A 25,044-nucleotide genomic window follows, 5' to 3' on the forward strand; every position below is an offset into this window, starting at 1 on the left:
AAGGTTCTATGTACTTCAAGATTGTAATTACACTGGCTCACTAATTTATTAAGTTCGATATCAGCGATACTCTGTTTTATCTCACACTAAAATAACTTTTAGCTTAATGGCTATTTTTAGAAGTATCTCCCGACATAAGTAGAAAAAATCGTAGTTGATTTTCGTAACATTAATCAAATGTTTTTATAACGGTGCTAAGTCTACATCTTAATTACCAATATATAACATATGTATATCATTAAGCAAGCTTATTAAGACATAAATCTTTTATATTTGTTGGCGCATTTTCATAAAATCACCATTAAATAATATATAATGTTCCACTAATAACGCCACGGATTTCTAAAGAGCCGAGTCGATTACTAAAACTAATTTCGTCTGTCACTTGTATCGATTTTCACCTTGATATATAGGACTTAATCGATATTATCTTCATATATATCGAGTTGGATCGTTTTATTATTTATTAGACTTTCATATTTGGATAAAATAATAAAGTCATTTTTATTTGAATTTATTATAGTGCAGTGTCAAATTGATACATTATTTGATCATTTTCGTTGTTTGGATTTCTGATTTCTCCAAGTAGATATATGTTCTAAGGCTTACTTTCATAACTTAGTATGTCTGTCTGAATATTACTCTTAATGGATCTAGTTAATAGCTAACTTATCGCAAGTAAAGCATGGCAGGGGTAAGACATTGCTCTTTACGAGTCTGGGTATTTTTTCGAACCGGTGTTTGTGTTAAATTTGACAATCAATAAGTAAGGATAGTGCTTGTGTATTGAATAAAATAATTTGAGTCTTTATATATATTATGTTGTGGACTCTAAACGTGTTGAGCTAGAATGTAATTTTTTTTGTAATTTCTTTATTACTTCATGCCTCAGCAATTTTGGGCCTGCACTCTTTCCATTCATATATAATAAGTAAAATGAGGGATTATAGAGTGCATTTCTATCTGCCCACATACATGTGCACTATGATGTCCCTTGAAAACAGCCGCCGTGGTTAAAGTCTGCTAGGCGTGAAGTTTTAAGTTGAGCTGACTCACCTTTGGTCTGAGGTATTAATTAATTTATTTATAAAAACAAGGCTGAAATTGGACCAAGATCTATAATATGATCTTACACGCATTTTAATCCTATCATTATTTGTGTTTTCACAAAGCTCCGAAAGAAATCCTTTAGGTATATTTTAAGTCAAGTTGGCAAGATTGAACTCAGAAGAATCTAATGCGTAGTTACTATTACCATTTGAAATAGATAATTCAATACAGTTACCAGTCAAAATTCATTTAGTGTGTCTACCCACATAAGCTTATGATAAGGGAGCAATCATACGAGTCCGATTTAATGCATTTTCTAATATCATAAACATAAATTAACCCTTGTCAAAGTGTCGCATTTAATACGGAATACATTTCTAAAGCATAAATTAGTGTTGCATTCAAACGAGTTTATTTTTTCTAATGCCTTACGATGTTTCAATTAATAAATTTATCAAAACCAGTGCGATGAATATTTTTTCTTAATGTTTATTTATGGCTTTATTAACATTTTTAAAAATGAATTCATTTGTTGTAAAAAGGTCGTATGTGTAAAATGTGACCATTTTTAAACTGCATTGTTTTTTGATATAACAGTTTTATTTTTGATTTTCAAGCTTTAAAGGTTTTAATTCGTAGTTAATAAAAAAAATACAAAAAATATATGCAGGTATGATATCACAAAAATACCTTTTAATTGTGGTATATATTTTTTTTTTTTTTATTTATTTATTTTTTTATTTCTTTTTATAATAAAACATACACATTAATATATTTTACAAGCCATTAAACCATTTTCTGGTTTGTATTGGCTAAGAAAAGAATTCGCATATACTATTTATTAAAACTAAACAATACAGGCTGTTCCCAAGTGTCTCATTTAATTATATATTTTTTTTTATTTATATACATACCATATACACATACACACATATACATATATATACACATATTTATACATATATATACATACATAGTATATTATAATTTTTGATATAATACTATCAGAGGCGACTTCGTTCGCTCTCTTTATTTCTATAAAAAAAAATTGGAGTAAATATATAGTTTTTCTTTTTTATTAATAATATACACGCAGTAAACATACCTTTAATATATTTAATAAAAACAGAGGAGAAAAAATAATTAAATAATATAAATATTACATTCAAAATAATATTCCTTTTTTCTACGATTATAATACAAACTTTAGCAATAATTAAATCGAGAAGAAGAACAACATTCAATTTGTTATTCTATATTAAGTTAAAAAGAAAAAATCTTTGAGGTTTAAAATTACCCATTTTTAGAATATCACTCATTTATTAGACGACGTATATTTTAAAATGTTGGTGGTCCTGCATAATCTCAGGGCAGGGTCAACGAACAAAATCATTACGGTCGGCGAATAAATCCGACAACAAAAAGCAGCGCTGACACTCAAATATCTCGTAATACTTGTGTGAAGTCGTTGTTCCTGCCTCCGAATTTTCATCGGTCATGTTAAATTTCAAGGTAACATGCACGTAGGTATTTGGTATATATCTCACTTCGCCTGCGTTGATGCTAGTCTTTGCGGTAAGCCGCATTAGCCAAAATTCGGTCTAGAGGACTTTACATTTCACTTTAGTATTGCATTAAATCCAGAAATTTTTACTACCGATATATGTATTTATTTTTTTCATAAAAGTCATAAAACATCCTGCAAAGACAACAACAACAACAGGCTGTAAATTTCCCACTGCTGGACTAAATCCTCTCCCTTTGAGAAGAAGGTTTGGAACATATTCCACCACGCTGTTCCAATGGGGGTTGGTGGAATGCACATGTGGTACAATTTATATGAAATTTGACACATAATAATAAAATAAATAAATAAATATGAGACAACATCACATACATTACTCTGATCCCAATGTAAGTAGCTAAAGCACTTGTGTTATGGAAAATCAGAAGTAACAACGGTACCACAAACACCCAGACCAAAGACAAGGTAGAAAAGTAATGATAATCTACATTGGGCGTACCCATGAAAACCGGTGTACACACCACTCGATCACGGATATCGTCAAACACATGCAGGTTTCCTTCACAGTCGAGCACGAAATAAATTATAAACACAAATTAAATACACACATATATATAGTAGTGCTTGCCTGGGTTTGAACCCGAAATCATCGGTTAAGATGCACATGCTAACATATCTCGCCATTTACAGCATCGAAGGAACATTCTATTAACTTACTCGAATGGTTACAGATTAATCCGTCACAACCCATCCCAACTCAAAACTATCCCATAACAAAAACCGCCAAAGTCCGAACTCTGACCACGTCCGATTGAAATGGAAACTAAAAATAGTCTTCGGACAAAGCCGACCGATGTCTTAATTCCACGAACCAAACGAATGGCTAACAATTTGTCGGTCCCGTTCGCTTGATATCTAAATTAGTATGGAGACGGGCCTATTCGTTGTTTTTTCACCCTCTTCCTTTGCAAACTCGACGTCTCAATTAATGGCGTGTAATTTGAAAGATCTGAATCGTTAACGCCTCATATACCAGCGAAATGGAGTCCACCTGACGGATTTAGATTTGCCTTTATTAATATTGTCGGTAGCTCATTTTTTCAATTCCTTTTGAGCAATTTGCTAAATCGTGTATAATTCGTTTTTTTTTTTATAATGTGTTTGAAATACCTATATCTTTATTAAGCCATTGTGCTGCGATATAAAGTCAAGGACGAATTATTCTCACGCGTGCTGACTTTTTGGAGCGTTTGATCTTTAAAGTATACCAATGGCTCCTAAATGTTTTACTACGGAACATAGGGATCCTATTATCGTACAGGGAAAATGTACTAATTTCGCCACTAATCTGTTACAATTAAAAGTTTGGAATACAAAATCATTAACTGATTTTGATTTGAATAACTGACTTGACTGCACTATAGACACTTTATTACACTACTACTTACAGATTATTCTGTGTAAACAATGTAATAAAAATTATGATTACATGGTATAAAACAAAGTCGCTCACCGCTGTCTGTCCCTATGTATGCTTAGATCTTTAAAATTGCGCGACGGATCTTGATGCGGTTTTTTAATTGATAGAATAATTCGAGAGAAAGGTTTTTGTATATAATACGTGGACAATATAGTAAAGAAACATTGAATACTGAAATACACGAGAGAAGTTCGGACATTCTCTATTATATTTATCGTTGCACTCGTGCGAAGCCAGATGGGGTTGCTAGTTAATAATAAAATGGTTCTAAGGTTTGGTCGACCGCGCACCAGCCTACCAAATGCTAATCATCTTACCGCACGCCCCACACCTTTTTTTCTGATGTTTTTTTTTAAACTTTTTTCGTTAACTCCAAAAAACTGGTTCAAATAACGAACTATGATATTTATTAAACTAGAAACGATTAAAATACTGCATAGAGTTATAACATTATAATTGGTATATACATCACTCCAGTGTACAAAACGCTTTTAGCAGTTGTAAAGATATTATACTTTTTAATAGAATTTAATGAAAGTGGTAGCAGCACTTTCACAGTCTGGGTAGATATCACCCAAGGAATAGATATTAGACAATAACATAAAACATTGGTCCCCAAGGTTGGTGGCACATTGGAACCAATGGCTATGGATAATAGAAACAACTTCCTATAAGCTGGCCCATTTGCCTGTCCATCTATTATAATATAAAAAACAAAATTGAATCAAGAAAATACATTTTCATATTTTTGATATTAGTAAGGCCAGTGTTAGGAGTTCGCTTTAGCGTTTATTCAAATTCAACAGTCGATATAAAACGTTAGTGCCAATTTCCAAGTAAAGCCTTTACTCAAGAGGACTTTGTCAAAAATAAATGCAAAATAATACAATTTCGTTAAGAGCTCCAGTCAGGGCGAATGTTTTGAACCCCTCTCTTAGCCATTAGGGCCGAATTTATTTATTTTAGTACCTAATTTAAATAAAATGAAACTAAGTTCTTTTGAGTCATTGTTAGTAGTATAAAAATTAGCTTTAACGCAAGACGAATTCACGGATGACATTCTGATATTTTCGAAGGCAACTAAAAGTATCTCTCTCGTTAGGAGGAAATCTTTTTCAAAAGCGGAGATTCAAGAGTGTATAGAAATTATTATGGTCCTAATGATGTAACTACGGTAAAGAGTCGTTCGTCTCCGGTAATTTAAGTTGATAATCCCTTGAAGCGTTTATTAAATGTACCCTCAAAAATGTAACAATTCATCATAATAGTGCCAAGCAATTACCGTTGGAAGCGTTAATGACTGGCGTCCATTATTAATCTATGGAGAACTTGTTTTGAACTTACAAGACTTATAGCGTTTTCGATAATAATCTTGTTTTAATAATTACCGGGCTATTTCTCTTCCCACAATCTTGATTAACTGTATTTATATGTTATTTTTCTCTCAACACGGCTTAATTTGGTGGCTTGACAAGTCTAAGGAATTCTCAATTTGTACATTTTTTTTTTTTTCTTTTTTCTAATCCTTATCTAAGGTACAGACCGATGTTCATTCTGAGAACTTGTATAACGTTTATTTTTTATTTCAATTTAATCTTTTGTATCTATAAATAATATTTCATTTGATTTTGTTTATTGGTAAATAAAACTAATATCAAATCTTTGTTCTATTTTCAGAATTACAATTCTTTAATTAAAATCATTAATGTTGCTAACCTTGAGAACTATTTCTTCATCAGCTTCGATAGAATTATTATCATCCTCATCTCGATCTACGAGATAAGATTCATACTTGATTACATTGTAATACCCATTGCTAGTGATAATGCAATTAAATACAACCAGTCTCTTTATAATACCTGTTATTTCATTCATAAGCTTGAGAAATTGTCTAAATAATTTCGTTTAAAAAATTAACATCCACCGGCGCTGTTACGCAAGTTCCTTTCGGCTACCGTTCTCAGTCAAGTAATAAATATTAATCACTTACTAAGTCATATTTAAATGTTACTCGCTACTGTTAGAAAATTACTAATGCCCAAACGAATTTTATTCATAAGATCTCATTATCATATAACAGGGCTGTCGCGTGTGGGTCGAAGACTCTCCTGTTACGATGAATGTATTGTTAACAAAATTATCTTGTGTTGGATTCAATTTTGCTTGTGTTTCGGATACTAGCTTATGTAATTACAGTCATAAAGAATGTTTAATTTCATTTGTTTGATTTTAAATATTATCATCATTACATAGTGTAAAACAAAGTCGCATACTGCTATCTGTCCTTATGTATGCTTAGATATTTTAAATTATGCAACGGATTTTGATGCAATTTTTTTTTATAGATAAAGTGATTCGAGGAGAAGGTTTTTGTATATAATGCATGGACTATATAGTAAAGAAACACTGATAATATTAGATATTTCTAATGTTATGTCGTAAATAAACAATTCTATAGTATATTTAGTGGCATTGTACCCGTGCGAATCCGGGGCGGATCACTATTTATTTTATAAAAATTAAAATCTCAGCCTGCTGAAGTGAGTTCGTTGTTTTTCGATTCGTTGCTTGTAAACAACTTCAAAACATATACGCTATTTGGTAACTTAGTTTTAAAACTATATGTAATTTAAACATGAATGATTATTTGTTGTTAGTACTATCTATTGTTTTGTATTTAATTATGTAAACTTCCTTCTCCACTGACCCTCATTCCCATACAATTCTGAAATACGACGTTTTAATTAAACGTATATCATTATTTTGTTTTAAATCAGATAGTTACGTTTCCATGATCACGTCAGCGAGTTAAGATTAAAAAAAACCATTATATCCACGGTTTGTATTAAGCTATCAAACTTACATGCACCTCGATGTATAAATAATATTAGCCGCCATTTTGTTAAAGCTCGTTACAGCTCGAAGCACGTCAGTGGCCCTCGTAATTATGATGTTAGGAGCTCAGCGTGTGTGCTATGCGAATAAAATCATCTCTGCGTGTGTGTGAGTCGGATGCATATAATAAAGTGGAGCTTGTGAGTGTGTCGGCTTTTTTGATTTCTCGCGTTTGTCTAACAGTAATTACTATATACCTTGCACCCGTAGGCAGCGTATCCGCCCCCCTTCCATCTGTTGCGTTGTTTTTTTTTTATCGGATATCTTAATCATAAAGTTGGATAGACGCGTTCGGCGCGCAGCCAGAAATTGTTTTCGGTCTGTTTAATGGTTAATCACGATTGTTATCGCTTTTCGATTATGCGCAGCGTGTATCTAACACTACATATCGGTCGGGGCCACGGGCGCGTGCATGTAATGTTTGCGTTGATATTAAATTACTTTGTAATTTTGCTAGCTTATAATCAGGTTATCGATGAAGATGATGATGAGAAATGATAATATTTAAGCGTTTCAGAGATAAAAATAAAATGTTAAATGTTTACAATTTGAATTCAACGAAAATAAAATAACAAAGGAACGCGCCCGTATCTTATACCAAACAAAACAAGCTAATGATCCTACAGATCATGAAAACCACAAAAGTTAACGACTTAATTCATGTTCCTTTGTAAATCCAATTCTTGAAGCTCAGAATGAGAGAAACGGACATTAAAATTCTTTATAACATCTACCAAAAGGTCATAAGTAACATTACGATTAGTGACTATTAGTAGTTAACTTTAGATCCCAATATATTATGTAAGTATATAAATGTAACTATTTATGTCGTTTTAGAAATAAATTTGAGCAAATTTTGACGAAAAAAATACAAATATCGAATCGAATTTAGTTTCAAGGATACTTTAAAACGTGTTTATTGAAACAGATCTTAGTTTTATCTTAATCAAAATAAACATTTCCTTTTGTGTCAACTCATATACTGAATAATTGTAGCTAATGATTATCATATTAGTAGTGGAGCATATATAAAGAAGTTTAAATATTGTCAGTTTCATTTGTAAAATTATAATATCTACTAATAAATACATGCTTACCAGAAATACAGCAAAGTCGCCGCAATATTGTCTTCGTACAATACTGATACTTTTTTCAAATTTCAACCAATTGAAAACAACATTTTTTTTAAGATGCTAAAATCGTGTCATTTAATATCTTGCCTACTTATCTTGTTACTAATAACTGGCACTATTAAAGAATTTAATTATCAAATTAGAATAGTAAAATAAACACATTTATATTAATAGTAATAGCACGAACTAAAAGCAAAACCAGTTTCTTTTAAATGAGACATTTTCTGATGACGCAATCACAACAGTGGAGAATAAAACTATTTTAAAACAAAATAAAAGAAGTACCAGATATACGCCAGATAAGGAGCGAAGTTGAAGACTCTGTTACAAGTGAAGTAACAGAGTAAAGTAAATGCACAGTAACGAAGGCAAACAATGAAATTGTTAAGCAACAAAAGATAAATACAAAGGGCATTTAGTTGGACGGTTCCTAAGAAGAGCCCCCACGACGTCACGACTTCTTCAATTCGAAAGTGTAGCTCCCTCACTTTTGATTTTAAGTTTGGAATTATTTGAATAGAGTATAATCATGGATGCAATATTACAAAACAATATTTATTTACTTTTTCCTTTTTAAATAAAGCATATTTCGCATAAATTGTCAAAGATTTAAAGTGTCTAGAAGATCGATTGCTCATGCAAATTACATTACAGGCGATGTCTAGACATTGATTTCATTAAGTCATATACCCAAAAACCTGTCAATACTTAGATTTATAGTTATTCTATTACTCATTGATAAACAGACAAAACTCAAAAAAGTTGATAAGCATTATACTAAATCCAAACAAACCGACCGAATCGAACCAGAATTCTAGTTGAATTTAAATTTCACAAAACGGTTCGACATTTTACGTAAATAAAAAAGCCGACCGTCGATCAGCTATTTGAATTAATTTTTTTTTTTCGGCGTGATAGTCATTGTCGTTTAGTAGCACGAGATGTCACGACGAAACCCGAACTACAATGTCGTATTTTATTTACCCTGTTTTTCATATTGTCGTTTTTTGTATTTGTTGGTTTATGGAGAATGTAAAGATATTGACGTCTCCATCGCGATTTGTCACGCTTTGCCGATGGGATGACGCTGCGATTTTCTCGAAGACGATAAATTTATTTTGACAGAGGAAATTCAGCCATTTGTATAGATCATAAGGTCTATTTTTTATTACGCTGATACTGCTGTCGTGAAGTTAAATATAGGCAACATAGACCCCGTGTAGAGCTAGTGATGACTTAATTTCGGTCATTTGCTATGGATATTGGTTTACATATCAGTGGCTTGCGTTTGTGAACCTTTTATAATGGCACTTGCTGTAATATTACTGTAGGCACTTGTTGCTTTTTATAACTCCGATGTTCATTAAAATGATATAGGTTACTTCGCTAGCTTGCAAAAAATACTTTAATTTTATCCGTCACTCATATTAAAGAGACCTCTTTTCGCAGTAATGACTTTCTGAGTATGCGATCGCAATTTAATAAGCGATATTAAAATAATATTTTAGTAACAAAAACGATACATTGTCTGGATACATATATTTTGAGTTGACATTCATAGTATGGGTTATTGTTTAATGAAATCGAGCAAATAATTGTAATCATTATCATGATCAACCAATCACTATCCATTGCTAAACCACTCCCAAAGAGGGTGAAAGCTCCTGGTTTTCTGGGTTTAGCACCCAGTCCTGTTGTCTTCAGATCTCCACTATATAGAACTCGTCTGCTCCAAGGTCTACTGCTTTTTAGATATTTTACCAGCCTACAGTCATTTTGGACTGCTAATCATGATAGCTATCTCGGTTCTGGTTCTTCTTTAGATAACCTCATGACATCGTTCAGAGCATAGGACAATCCTTAGCAAGTTCAACGACCTAAAATTTGTAGATTTACCCTGTAGTGAGTGTCTACGTTTTGGCGTTAGTCATATCAGGTAAGACGCATTAGTTGAAGGAATAATAAATAATAATTATTACTGAGTAATGATAATTTATTGTTGCTCTCTAGAATGAAACCGAGCTACATATGCTATGTCTGTGTGCCTTATTTGTAAAATCTTCAATAATTCGACGTGAAGTTTGAAATTTCATTTAAATTCGTAAAATAATGATTCAGTTCTTAAATAAATTGTATTTAAGTTTGATATTTAATGTTCAATTAAAAACATTTATAAACGATTATTGATAAAATTTTATTTATTAAATTAATATAAAAATGTATTATTCAACGTATCTGTTTTGACGACGGTACCAACAGTACAATAAATACAGGGAACAAGCCAAGAAACAACTGAAACATATCCTCAGGAGATATCCACAACAACGTGTAAAGGAACCCACTGTATCCCATGGAGATATAGGTTTATTCTCTGCTCGACGATTTACTTTACGAATATTAAACATGTATGCGGATTCTGAATGTTTAAATTTCTAACGTTTTACATTTTGGTAATAAATAAGATTAGAAAGTGTTTAAACACATTTATCTTTAGAATTATTGTGATTTTGTATGTGCTTAATCTGTTATACCCGTGTCTTGCTCAGTGATAAAAAAAACATTGTAAGGAAACACGCATATCGCATGAAAATTTGCTTCATGTGTCTATCATGGAATTTTTAGTTCAGCAGCAATTTGTTCGGATAATTTTGGATCAACTAGCTTCTCTGCTCCTATACCGTGGTTCTTAGTTTGGTGCTATACTATTTACAATAGATATCCAGTATTCCGCATTTATAGTGAACTTATCACACAATTTTCTGGTACCATGTCAATTTAAAATTGCTCAAAAAAAGTTTATTTGAAAATAGAATATTGAGATTTTAAAACGATTTTCTTAGAGCACGTTAATCTCAAGCCACTTGGCAAATGACAGCTAGGTCGTATATAAGTGTGTCACTTAGACCTTCATGATAAATTCACCATAAAAATAATCTGATTGCTTAATATTAAAATTAATAAGTATCATGCATTTACTATTAATTTATTCATTTTCGTTTAATTACTTTTGAGTTTATTTATCGCTGCCTGCTATATAACACAAAACATCAAACGTAGCGAAATTGACTATGTCATAAACTATGTGCTTGGTACATTATGTTAAAGTAAAAGTAGTAACAGCCTGTAAATTTCCCACTGCTGGGATAAGGCCTCCTCTTCCATTAAGAAGAGGGCTTGGAACGTATTCCACCACGCTGTTCCAATGCGTGTTGGTGAAATCCACTTGTGGCGGAATTTCGATGAAATTAGACACATGCAGGTTTCCTCACGATGTTTTCCTTCACCGCCGAGCACGAGATGATTTATAAACACAAATTAAGGTTTGAACCCGCAATCATCGGTTAAGATGCACGCGTTCTAACCACTGGGCCATCTCTGCTCACGCGTACATTATGTTACTCGCTTAAATTTTCTTATTATAAATATTGAATATAGCAAACATGTCGAGTGGGGAATATACCTCAACAAGACTATACTGTAAGATTACATCGAGTTTACGCACATAAATTACAAAGCATTGTGTTACGTTGTTTTGCAACTATTGTATTGTTAATTCTACGATGTATATTGATTATAGCCAATAGACAAAGTGGGAATAGCCGATGGGGACATTATTTATAATTTTGATTGTTATTGGAAATTGCAATTTAGATAAGTAATAAAGGTGCTATTGGTAATGATTTGCATATTTGAACGGATTGAATGGATGTTAGAAATGTTGGCGGAGGCTGAAAATTTAATCTGTTCTGCTATATAGCTGAAAGGTTTGTTTGATTAGATTTGGTTTGGTTTGATTTTGTTTGGTGGTAGCGCTTTGTGGTACTAGCTAGTCATCAGACATTCTACCACCGAACAGAAATTACTGTATTTGTAGGTAATAGGGACCTTAATATCTTAGTTCCAAGATTGGTACATCGGTGAAATAAATATGGTCAAGATTTCTCACAATACCAATCTTTATGAGCAGGTTACCACTTACCATCAAGTGATGAATTTGTTAGCCCGCCTGTCAATAAAACTTTAAAAAAGGCAACGGTTGATAAATGGACAATGCAAATTTATAGAATGACTTATATCTCTATAATTCTATCGACAGATGTTACTATTTATTATAAGGTTGTATGTACTCGTTTATCTTCGTAATACACATAAAAAAATAGATATACCGTTTTTTAAAGTCTGTAAATAGAAGTACATATATTTGTGGCGAGGTACATTTAATATGTTAAGTAAAATATACGCAACTATATATGTATTATTATTATTAAGAGCATACACGTCATCAAATAGTTCATCTACAAATCCACATTCGAATTTCGGTTGAACAAATATTATCGCGTTCCGCCATTAATTTGCATACAATTTCAGCTAAAAACATGTACTTTGCCGTAATTATAAAATCACTTGCAACAATTCGTATAGCTTTATAAACATAGCTCGTTCAGATATTATACAGCTCGGTTTTATTTGTTAAGCGATATATTGTTTAAAACTGTTTTACCTTAACACTTTAATTATTCAGAGATTACAACATACATTTTACGATAAACTTCAATAATATATTTACGATTACCAGATATTAATTTGTTTGCTTGTACACTTTGATCGTTAAATTTTAAATGTGCAATGTTAATTATAATAGTGTTGTGTATTTCATCTCTTTTAATGTTGTTTAATTAAAAATATTGTACGTGTTTTTATGCCTTAATTATAGATGTAAATTGTGTGTTTTTAAGTTTAAATTTATGTGTATTATTGATTATTTATTATTAGGCACCATTATTGTTTCTGTAACTGTGTAATAAGTAACAGGTTGTATATGTGCTTAGGCGTCCTTTTCTTTTCCAAGTTAAGATTCCACGAGCTGGTTATATGTGGGAGACTTTCATCCGCCTCATACTAGTTCCATCACTGAACATGACATGGATAATTACGAACACAAATTAAGCATTTGAAAATTCAGTGGTGCTCATTCGGACTTGAAATGCGTAAAATTAAATTTGATTTTAATAGCTAAAATTCATAATGAATAAATAAATAAATATGAGACAACATCACATACATTACTCTGATCCCAATGTAAGTAGCTGAAGCACTTGTGTTATGGAAATCAGAAGTAACGACGGTACCACAAACACCCAGACCCAAGGCAACATAGAAAACTAATGGTAATCTATATCGACTCGGCCGGGAATCGAACCCGGGACCTCAGAGTGGCGTACCCATGAAAACCGGTGTACTCACCACTCGACCATGGAGGTCGTCAAAAAAAAAAATGAATTGATTTATTTATACTGAACCAACATCATCGATCTATCCCATCCCTAATTTTCTAAATTAATATTTAAAACCGTAATTTAAAAAAACACCTATCAACAATAATTTTCGAAATTGGAATTTTATTACATACGACCTTTTCACAGTAGCAACTTCAGTCAGATTAATATACAAGCCAGCGTTATGACATATACTAATATATAATATGCTGTTATATCATGTGTAAATTATTGATGACGCCTATTGCACGCGCAATAATCCGTTATTATGACAATTTACATTCTAAACGTTGCTTTGGAGCTTCAATTTGTAATAATATGCTCAACTACGTTTCAACGTTTCTGAACCATAGAGAATATCATGGCTGAGTTACTGAACGAATAACTTCTTCAGCGAGACTGTGAATTAAGTAGTACACTATTACTAATACGAATTTATATGCTAAAAGGTTTTTATTTTTTAAATGTCGACTGTAACAGATTCGATTATCTTAATTTAAATAGAAGTTTACTTCAGGTTTTGTGTAAGCCTGGGTAGCTATAAATATGAGACGACATCACATACATTACTCTGATCCCAATGTAGTAAGCTAAAGCACTTGTGTTATGGTAAATCAGAGGAAATGGCGGTACCACAAAGACCCATACCCAAGACGACATAAAAAACTAATGGTAATCTCTCGACTCGGCCGGGGATTGAACCCGGGACGTGACGTATCCATGAAAACCGGTGAACACACCACTCGACTACGGAGGTCGTCGTAAGCCACGGAGGTAGCTATCAACCAGTCATCAGATAATCTGCAAAACAACAGTGATCTGTGTTGTTGTATCCTGGCCACATGGGACTAATAACATCTTAGTTCCTAAGGTTGATGCATTGACAATGTAAGAAATGCTTAATATTTTTTACAGAGCCATTTTGTCCACTAACCAGATTGGTATATCATAAAAAAAGGTTTTACTTTTTTAACACGTACTTTTTTAAAGTACACACAATTTAATGTTCTGTTTATTATAATAATAAAATTCCAATTATAAAATGTATTCAAAGAAGCGCGCCTTTTCAAACTATACCATTGTTATCAAAATTATCATAACATTATATATTTTACGATGCTTAAATATATGCGCCATTACATACCATGATAATAAATAACAATTAACTCTATGGTGTGACTTAATTTAATTAACACGAAGCAATGATATTAACATAACTGACACGCAGCCACGCACTTAGAACTTAATGCCGATATTATATCCATAACGCCATCTTGTAAATTTCACTGAATATAATTAGCGTCAGCAAAACAATTACATAATTATTTTTTATGTTTTTTGTTTTTATTGTAAGCATTGTTACAAAAAATCATTTAAAATGGAATATAAAACATGTCTCCCGAACTACTGAAGTATAATTAAAAAGTTCATGATACACCGCACGATATACACATATGTAGCAGATAAAAATTTGGTGGTAAGGTCTTGTCCAAGCCCGTCAGGGTACCACTCACTCATCATATATTCTACCGGTAAATCCTGTTTGAGTGACCCAGTGTTACTAGCGAATTTTATTTGATGTTTCTAGTCCGTACTGGTTCACATAATGTTGTCTTAAATTTTCACGGGTCTACCCGTGACCACGAACGCGGTAAAGTGCTCGAAACGTCGGGATGTCCAAAATAATTAATATACGCGATTGAAATCCGTAATAACTAGTTTTATTTAAATGTGTAATTATCGCGAAAATTTAAGACAAAATTATGTGAACCAGTACGGACTGGAAACATCAAATAAAATTCGCCAGTGTTACTGCTTTTACTTTCAGGTGTATTTATATTTGTTTTTCAATTGTAAGCTATTTGTGTCTTAAATAAACTTATATTTATTTTTAATGACTGATTTATTGACTGATTTGGCATATAATACTACGATCAGCCTAGAGAATAATACCACAAAGTAGTAGTCTAGGCTAAGTAGTCCTAAACCAGGTCCTCCATTTTAATTTGGAGATTTTGAGATCTTCGAACGCCAAAAACAACAATATATGTATTAATAGAAGCTCCTTAAGGTCTCTGAATACAGTTAACGAATAGTCTACTACAAAAATCTCTGAATAGCAGACATCGTTAAAGTCATTATAATTGAAAAGAATAACGTAACGCGGCAAAACTGCTCTCGCATATCAAATACCTTAACTGGGTCGCTGACTGAATCTATTTATAATTTATGTTACTTAAATATTAATCCTGTTCTATTAGCGACATGATTTCAAATCTACATATTCTACATTAGAAGTCTATTGGGAAGTCTTATTACAAAGGTGAACTACCTTTAGGAGCCATAGTATGGATGTACTTAAACTTCATAGTTACAAAGTAGTACTTTACTACAAAATAATTCATAACTTATATGCACGTAAAACAAAGGAGATAAGAATATAGTGTTGGAGGAATGCTGATTTAACAAATGACCAACCTGATGATAAGTGGTCACCAACGCCCTTAGACATTGGCGCCGTGACAAATATTAACCGTTCTTCACATCGCCAATACGCTACCAACGTTGGAAGCTAAAATTTGGTGTGTTTGTTACATTGGCATACTCACCATAACCCTTCAAAGTATTCCTAAATGTAGTGTAGAGTAAATGGTAACTGCCCATAAAATACTATATTGATTTTTTTTTAAATAATCAAAAATAATCATTTCATAAATTCGTTCAGATATTTAATATATACTAACAGACAAAATATACCTAATATATCAAATTAACTGCTAATATTTTCTGTAGTACAGTATTTCTATTTTAGTTATAATTCGCAATATTCTAATCTTGGATTGTATCTGATTATTCATAGATCACCGCATTAACTATTTAGATACTAACTTCACTTAGATACATAGAATGGAACCAATAAAGCAGTTACTAATACACCTTGCTCAGAATTTGCATCTCAAACGATTCCCCGCAGGATCGGTGTAGCAAATGCACAGAGAAATCTGAGGATTAAACCACTTTCAGTGCTAATAGAAGCTTCGTTTAAAATTGTATAGTTATTGAATATTTTGATTTTGCTCGTGCTAGAATTTTTTAATGAATAAAAATTTGAGTGATATACATTTACATATGACGATTTCTATGGTCACGTGTTTATGCCAGTTTTCATGAGCTCGCCACTCCGAGTTCCCGGGTTCGTTTTGCGACCGAGTCGATGTAGAAACAGCGCATTACCTTTCTATGTTGTCTTGGGTCTGGGTGTGTGTGGTACCGTCGTTACTTCTCATTTTCCATAACACAAGTGCACAAGTGCAACTACTTAAATTGGGATCAGAGTAATGTATGTGATGTTGTCCTATATTTATATTTATTGTACATTTTGTGCATTAATTACAGCAAGCGACTTTGTATTTAAATGATCGTTGATACGATGTTGACTGTTTTTGCAGTTATTGTAAGCATATATCACAAGCTCAAAGGTTTCAAGCTCAGAGGAAATGAGATGTTTATTAATCAATCAATAATAATGCAGGTTGAACTGTAAACTTTGATAATTTAATCACCATTTCTTGGTGGTAGGGCTTTGTGTAAGCCCGTCTGGGTAGGTACCACCCGCTCATCAGTTATTCTACCGCCAAATAAAAGTACTCAGTATTGTTGTGTTCCGGTTTGAAGGGTGAGTGAGCCAATGTAACTGGAGGCATGAAGGACATAACCGCTTAGTTCCCAAGGTTGGTGGCGCATTGGCGATGTAAGGAATAGTTAATATTTGTGCTATTGTCAAAAGGCGGTGGTGACTTACCATCAGGCTGCCCATATGCTCGCACGCTAAACTGTAGATTATAAAAATAGGTCACCAAGGTCAAAGGTTAGTGACCTTTCGTTAAAAACATTTTTACGCTAACGACCTTAATAACTCACTCAAACGAAAGATAATAATTTATGTAAATGTTTTTAAATGAGTTGTTTGCTTTGAAAAGTAATAAAAAAAAATACCTACGTAATAATTGATTACTTTAAAGCCTTCAAATTAGTCCAAATACACGACGCCATAGTGACTACGGTGTTCCAAGAACAGTATCGGATTGTTACAGAATTTTTGATTTGACTTCAAGTAGACCTTAAAATCGAAATATTTAATTGATTGCTTGATAATTCTGACTTTATTCCATAACGCGACTTAAAGAAAATTAAGTCTGCTGTAGCAATTTCGTTCATTTTACACGAAAATGATAACAATAAAGCATGTAAATTCTGACACTGGAATACAATTCCAATAGTAAAATATTGTTGAATATTGAAAATGACTAGCGTATAACGATTATGGAGCTCGAGTGCTGAATTAGAATTAGAATTCGATTGTATTTATTGTGACATATTTAGTACACTACTTTATCCACTCGATTTGGTGTAAATTAAAATATAATATATCATCTTTCTGATAAAGTTAATTTTAAAACCTTTTTTTTTTTGCTACTTTGGTGCAAACATAAAAAAACGTATGTACCCCGGTGGGCTTGCACAAAATCCCTACCACCAAGCAACAGTGCCATCAATCCAAAAGAACTTACACTTCATATATAGTCAATATTGAAAGATCATATACATTTCAATCGAGTCGTTTTAGGTTTAATCGATTCAGTAACGATTATGAACATAATTAATCATGGCGCGATAAGAATGTGTTTTGACAACACCGGATTGTGTTACAGAGATAACGTTACTGAGTTAACGTTACAAGTGACTTACTAAGTGAACTCATTAATATATTGTTACCAACCCAGACATGTATATTTCTATATGACTAGAACATTTATATATATTATATTAGCTGTGGCCGGCGACTTTGCTGGCGTAGATAATATGAATAATATTTACAAATTAAATTAAAATATTACGTTGATTCTTTGCATACGACGCTTTTCCAATTTAAAAGTAGCCTGTATCCTTGCTCAAGCTCTAGACTATTTTTTTACCAAATTTTATTAAAATCGGTCCAGTAGGTTTGGTGTGAAAGCGAGACCGATAGACAATTAAATATTAGTTTGGATTAGAACTCCTATGTATTATAAAGCTTCAATATTTTTTTGTTTTGAAATTTTCTTACAGGAAAAAAATATCCATACGATTGATTCAACCAAAGCAGCCGAAATGTTACGTCCCTCGTGTTCTAATTACACTGGCTCACTCACACTTTGAAACAAAACACAGTCAGAGTTTTACTATTTGCCGGCAGAATAAATGATGAAAGCGTTCTAACCAAAAGAGGCTTAAGTTCTGGCCTTTTTTGGGATTAATAATTCTATCAAACATCATTATTGTTTTATATAATATATGTTACATACATATAAGTAAACTGGTTTATACTAATTAAGCAGTTTTCTGTTAAATTAATTGAAGATTTAATTGACGCGTACAGTATTTTTAAATAAAATTAAAAAATACCGGTGTTTTTTCTCTGTTGTATAATAATTATAATTAAAATCACCAACTGACCGTTAACTCTTCAAACGAAAGCTTTCACAGAAAAACAATGTTCATTAAAACCTTTTTGAATCGGCCCTATTAACAATTACGCGCCGGAAACCTGGCTGGTTGGAAAGGCGATAATAATCTATGCTTTTTAATTATACCAATAGGCCCCGCCCGGTGTTGTAATTTATATGAAAACGTCCAATCATATTAACGTTCGCTGATATGGAGTGTCATTCCAGCACGAAGAATATTAATCACATCGTCGTTATGGTTTTAAAATTAGAATCCAACGGACACTGTTTCGTTTTTTTTTTGAACATTTAAATTTTCAAATATGATTCGATTTGACGTTCAATTGAACCGGTTCGAAATTATTACTATTTTTCGGATCGATGTTTTAATCGATTTTGTTTTCGAATAGATATAATCGAAATCGATACATTTCGAATATTCTTTCACTTGTATCGATGTTTGAGTTTACAAGAATACTCGAATGATATAATATTTGTGTTCTTATTTCATGTCTGTGATAAAAAGTCGTCGCAATTATTGCATTTAAAATTACAGCGGTTTTTAATATTTGCAGTTGAAAAAAAAGGTTTGATCTAAAATTAAATTCAAACCAAAAATGATAGATCAATAAACATTTTATTGCCATAGATATCCATTAGCTGAAGATTAGCGATAGTCGACTATTATTATACATTCGATTAGAAAACATTTACAAATGTAATAAATATATCTTAATGCATCCATAATGTTGTAACGCTTAAGAATTCCCCATACCAATATAATGCGATAGTTTTGTTTGTTTGATCGCTCTTATCTCAAAAACTATTAGGACGATTAAAAATATACCTTTTTGAAATAGCCCCTCTTATCAAAGTTCTTCACGCTACAAACTTAAAAGCGTTACAAAAACATAACCAAATTGGTAAACTATAGTTATACTTGGCTATGTGTATTTAAATGGCATATATCCATCATAAACGAAAGTAACTCAGTCTTCCTGGAACTCATTCAAAAACTTGACTTGAACCTTTAGACTTTACTTTTTATCCCTAATACCTAACGACTAAACCCTAAAATGCAAAAACAACGCATCAGGCCCATTTTTCCTACTATTTGTCAAATAATTTCCAACAATGTTTCCACTATGCAGACACTAGCAATAAAAAGACGTGAAACCACAGAATAAAACTAGTCTATACATAAAACGTAATTTACAACTGTTGAAGCGGATGCCTTCACACAAATTACAATTCAAAATAACATATTCTCTTACCGACACGACTGGCTATTGGGAGATACGAAATTAACTATAATTGCTTAATTCAGAGACCATGTTTGCTCAGTCCGTAAGGCTGTACGAGAGGGATGGCAATATAAATATCATAAAACACGATAGAGAGGGAACGTCTTAAGAAATTCGTGCGTCTGTCTTCCAGGTATAAGAAGTAACGTGTGAAGGGATTAAAATTGGAGTCATTATAGAACGAGGTTTAGATAGTAATGATGTTCTTGTAGAAAAAATGAATCCGTTGGATGGGCACTATACGTTTGGGAGGATAGTCATCTATGGGAAATTACATATGGGACTAAATCACTGCTAGTTACTAAGCTCTCAAAAGAATACCTTTTAAATAAATATTCCAGAGCTAGGCTCAGGTCTCGTATAGTTTTTGGCGAAGATTTAGAGGTTTCCATGCTGACTGGAAATTGTTTAGTACATGCACAAGCTGCAAAATTTCTCGACGACGATGACACATGGTTTCCTTGTGATATTTTTTGTCATAGCTGTCTACGATATTCAAGTGATAAGATATGGAAGGATTCCACGCTACTTAAATATTAAGCAGCGTGGAAGGATAACCTTCAAACCGATAAATACCAAAATGGGTGTCTATAACTAAAATATTTACAGGCGATAATTCACATTGATTAGTTCAAACAATTGTCTAAAGATTATTGAAGATTATGATATCATTAAAAATTTGACTGTACGTCAGGATTACATGATTATTGATGAAATTTTGTAGTCATTAGCAAAAATGTATTAAAAGAAATGTGTACGTAATGACGACATTTGTCTTGAATACTTTGTGATGTCTTTCAAGATGTTGGAACATTTTGCGATTTGAAATATTATGTTTGATATGAAATTGTAAAAAACAATCACAATCACAATGATGATTGAATTAAAAACAATCATACTTGTCAGATACACAAAGCAATGAACTTGACATAAATATTTTTATCTATAGTTCTTTTGTAACTGGTTCTAGCTAAAAGTTTGGACATGATTTGTCTATTTTTATGTCCTTAGATTGACCTGGTTGAAGGTATAGTACGACACAACTTAAATGTAGCATCGGCAAAATTCGTGAAACCGATCAAATCCGAATTAAGTACGCTATCTCAAATGATCAATATTTATTTCTTACGTGAATATGATCTTTACACAAACGTGATAACTTGTATATAATATCATATGATCTAATATATTCGTCAATGTAACACGTCGACATATAGCGACGAATAGCGTCGAATGGCGCGATAGGGAGCTGATTCTATGGGTTGTGTGAATCGGCAGTAATCGGTTTCATTGCATTTTCCGATGCTACATCTAAGTTGTGTCGTACTATACGGCAATCGAGTTCCTGGATTTATTTTACTCTCTTCTTTAGATGAACAGTTCTTCTCATATATGAGTGTATTTCTTGTTTAATATTTCAATTTACTGACCATCATTTGTTTTTTGCAGATATTGTTCAGACCCGTATGCAGACATTAAAGAGGTGAGTTACGAAATCACATTTACAGATTAACTTATATTGGCCATAAAGTTCCTCGCCACGTATACCTTTATAAATGTTTGTACAGTAGTGATATATCGAATCATGTACCAATTATGATTATTTAAAAGAAATGTATGCTACCACTTACTTGGTGGTAGGGCTTTATGCAAGCCCATCTGGGTAGGTACCACCCACTCATCAGTTATTCTACCGCCAAATAACAGTACTCAGTATTGTTTAGTTCCGGTTTTAAGGGTGAGTGAGCCAGTGTAGCTACAGGCACAAGGGACATAACATCTTAGTTCCGAAGGTTGGTGGCACATTGACGATGTAAGGAATAGTTAATATTTCTTACAGCTTCATTGTCTATGGGTGATGGTGACCACTTACCATCAGGTGGCCCATATGCTCGTCCGCCAACCTATACCATAAAAAAAATAATTCATTGCTCATTGTTTTTTTATTAAGTTGCGGTCAAAATTGTTGATACCTCACCTGCTATTTGATGTTAATAGTTCCATATATAACATCTCTCTTTCTATCATAACTTACTTGATATAAGAAAGAAAGAGAAAGAGCAACATTATCTAAAGGAATTTCACCTTTGGCTTCGCCCTCGTTTTAGGGTGTTGGTCATTTATTAGGCAAAAAACTGTCCTAACAAAATGTCCTTCCTTGGAGTTCGAGTTTGCGTCATACCAAATTTTATCAAAATCGGTTCAGCGGTTAGGTCGTGAATGAGCGACAGGCAGACAAACAGTTACTGTCAAATTTATATATTAATATAGATAATGCATTGTTGAAATATATTCGAAATTTTATGATGAAATAAAGAATTCGAAATCGTAAAAACACGACTTAATGTACTTTACTTGAGCGTGGCTCTATAAATTTTTAAAGTTATTGATGATATATCTGCAGAATTTATTGTGAAATTATTGATAGTAAAATTGACATAAACAGTCGAAGGGAAATAAACTGTTAATAGCTGTATATTTTTTAGTATTAAAAAGTTTGTTATAACATTTTTGATGTTACTTAAAAGTACTGATCTGATTTTAATGGAACTTTTCTGTTATAGTTTTGGAACTGACATAGTTTGAAACACCACAGACCAACAATATTTGATATTTTGCTTAATTCTTATTTATAATTCATTTCACTCGTGATGTATGATATCTTCATGAGGATATACACGAATTTTGGAAAGTGAGCAATGGTATAATATAGCCTTAGATAATCTTTATACATCTGCCTGAGAAAGTCCTATCAAAATCGGCCCAGCCGCTGCAGAGATTAAACGAAACAAACAGAAAAACAAACGAAAATTGAAAATAGAGGTACTTTTGGTATAAACGTGTATACTTACATATGCATTTAGTATAAAGTGGTTATATGAATATTACAAACATACAGTCCAATTTTATTATATGTATAGATCGTGCAATTATATGTGAGATTCGAAGTCGCATTACGATTATTTTCTCCGGACAGCTGAATGAGCGGAAGAAGTACAAAACGTTCTACTTCTTAATCAATGAGGTGTATCCGTTTCATAATATATTCTCATATGATTCTATAAACAAAGCCTATATTGACTTTGTATTTAAATTAAATCACTAACGAGAATCGAGATGGCCCAGTGGTTAGAACGCATCTTGACGTTGATTGCGGGTTCAAACCCAGGCAAGCACCGCTGATTCATGTGCTTAATTTGTCTTTATAATTCATCTCGTGCTCAACGGTGAAGGAAAATATCGTGAGGAAACCTGCATGTGACAAATTTCATAGAAATTCTGCCACATGTGTATTCCACCAACCCGCATTGGAACAGCGTGGTGGAATATGTTCCAAACCTTCTCCTCAAAGGGAGAGGAGGTCTTTAGCCCAGCAGTGGGAATTTACAGGCTGTTGTTGAAAGCACTAAATATACTTCTGATTTATTAATTTATTCGTAATGTATCATTAAGTGTTTATATTTTATTGATAAAATAATAATCGGACTATAAATATGGATGTGATTTTTTGTGGATGGATGCTTTTTACTCAACGCTGGAACGGTTCTACCGATCTACTTCTGGCTAGTCTAGAATGTCACAATTGTGCATTTTTATATAATATCTCTCCAATACTAGAATTCACATAAAGTTAAGAAAATAAAGAAGCGATAAATCGTATATTGATTATCATACAGGTATATATTTTGTAAATCTCAAAGTAAATTTGTTAATTGTCTGTCTGTTGTATTTACACGATTAAACTGCTGAACCGATTTTGATAAAGTTTTGTATAAAGCAAAGAAAAAAATTATTTTATACGCCTAATACAATACGACCAGAAACTAATAATATAAATGAGAAAGTAAATATTTCTATCTGTTATTTCAGAACTAAGTTATGACTTATGGTATTAAGCAAGCTTGAACCAAGCACGAATATAAGCCACTTTATTATACCTAAATTCTGATCAATCCCTAATACGCAAGCAAGGCCACGGATGACAGCTAGTTCAAATTAAAATAGACCAGTACTCATATTTATGGGTAAATTAAAAATTACAAATTGTTATGTGAAATATTAGATCGCAAACAAATATATGAATGAGTTAATATTAAATCTGTTATAATGTGATTTTATTACACGAATAAATAGTAAAATAATTATTCGTTTTCTTTTATAAACTGTTATAGTATTTTTTATTTCAATTCACGGCTTCGATCGCGTTTAAGTCATTGTCATGTGTAATTCAAAAAACGTAGCCTACGTCCTTTTTTGGAGTTGAAGTTTTGCTTCAAAACAAATTTCACCAAATTCATCATCATTCCAGTTCATCGGTTTAGTGAAAGAGCGTCAGACATACGGAGTTACTATCGCATTTAAAATATTAATATACATTTTTATTTTCACACACGATTATTTTAATAAATAGTAAAATACATATTTAAAAAATAGTGGAATTAACTGTTTTAAGGAATAACTAATTATCATATTCAGTAAATAATATTAAAATAATAATTAAAATATAATCAATATATTTAATGAAACACCATAATTATGTTATGCTTACTGAAAGTGTACTAAGTAGATTGATGAAAAGTCGTTTCTAAATCGTTTTTAATACAGTAAAACAAAAATAGAGTAATATTTAAGAATCAAAATTCAGTCTGAAACATTATGGCGTAAAGTGAACGCAATAATATTAATATTTCGAAACCGTGCGCGAAAACTAGTACTAAAGATACTGCTCTTACAAATTCTTATAAACTCTGTTACATTACAATGTAACTACACAGTAACTAATTAATGTTCTAGTTTAACTTTTTACGTTCAAAATGTTGTTACGGCCAATAAATATAAGAAATTCAGAGTCATCGCGAAACACGTTAATGAGTGTTGTAAACAAGGAAGAGTGA

At 32.2% G+C, this 25,044-nt stretch overlaps 1 protein-coding gene across 4 annotated transcripts in view; it reads left to right on the forward strand.

Annotated features, from left to right (window-relative positions):
• Positions 1-25,044, forward strand: part of LOC124538580 — a 200,734-nt gene that overhangs the window by 79,185 nt on the left and 96,505 nt on the right. For all 4 annotated transcript variants that reach the window (XM_047115680.1, XM_047115679.1, XM_047115681.1 and 1 more), the window contains one exon: positions 21,599-21,632. The gene's annotated coding sequence lies outside the window, so the exon portion shown is untranslated. The remainder of the gene's footprint in view (positions 1-21,598; positions 21,633-25,044) is intronic.

The sequence above is a fragment of the Vanessa cardui genome, chromosome 20 (assembly GCF_905220365.1).
Source record: "Vanessa cardui chromosome 20, ilVanCard2.1, whole genome shotgun sequence".
NCBI lineage: Eukaryota > Metazoa > Arthropoda > Insecta > Lepidoptera > Nymphalidae > Vanessa > Vanessa cardui.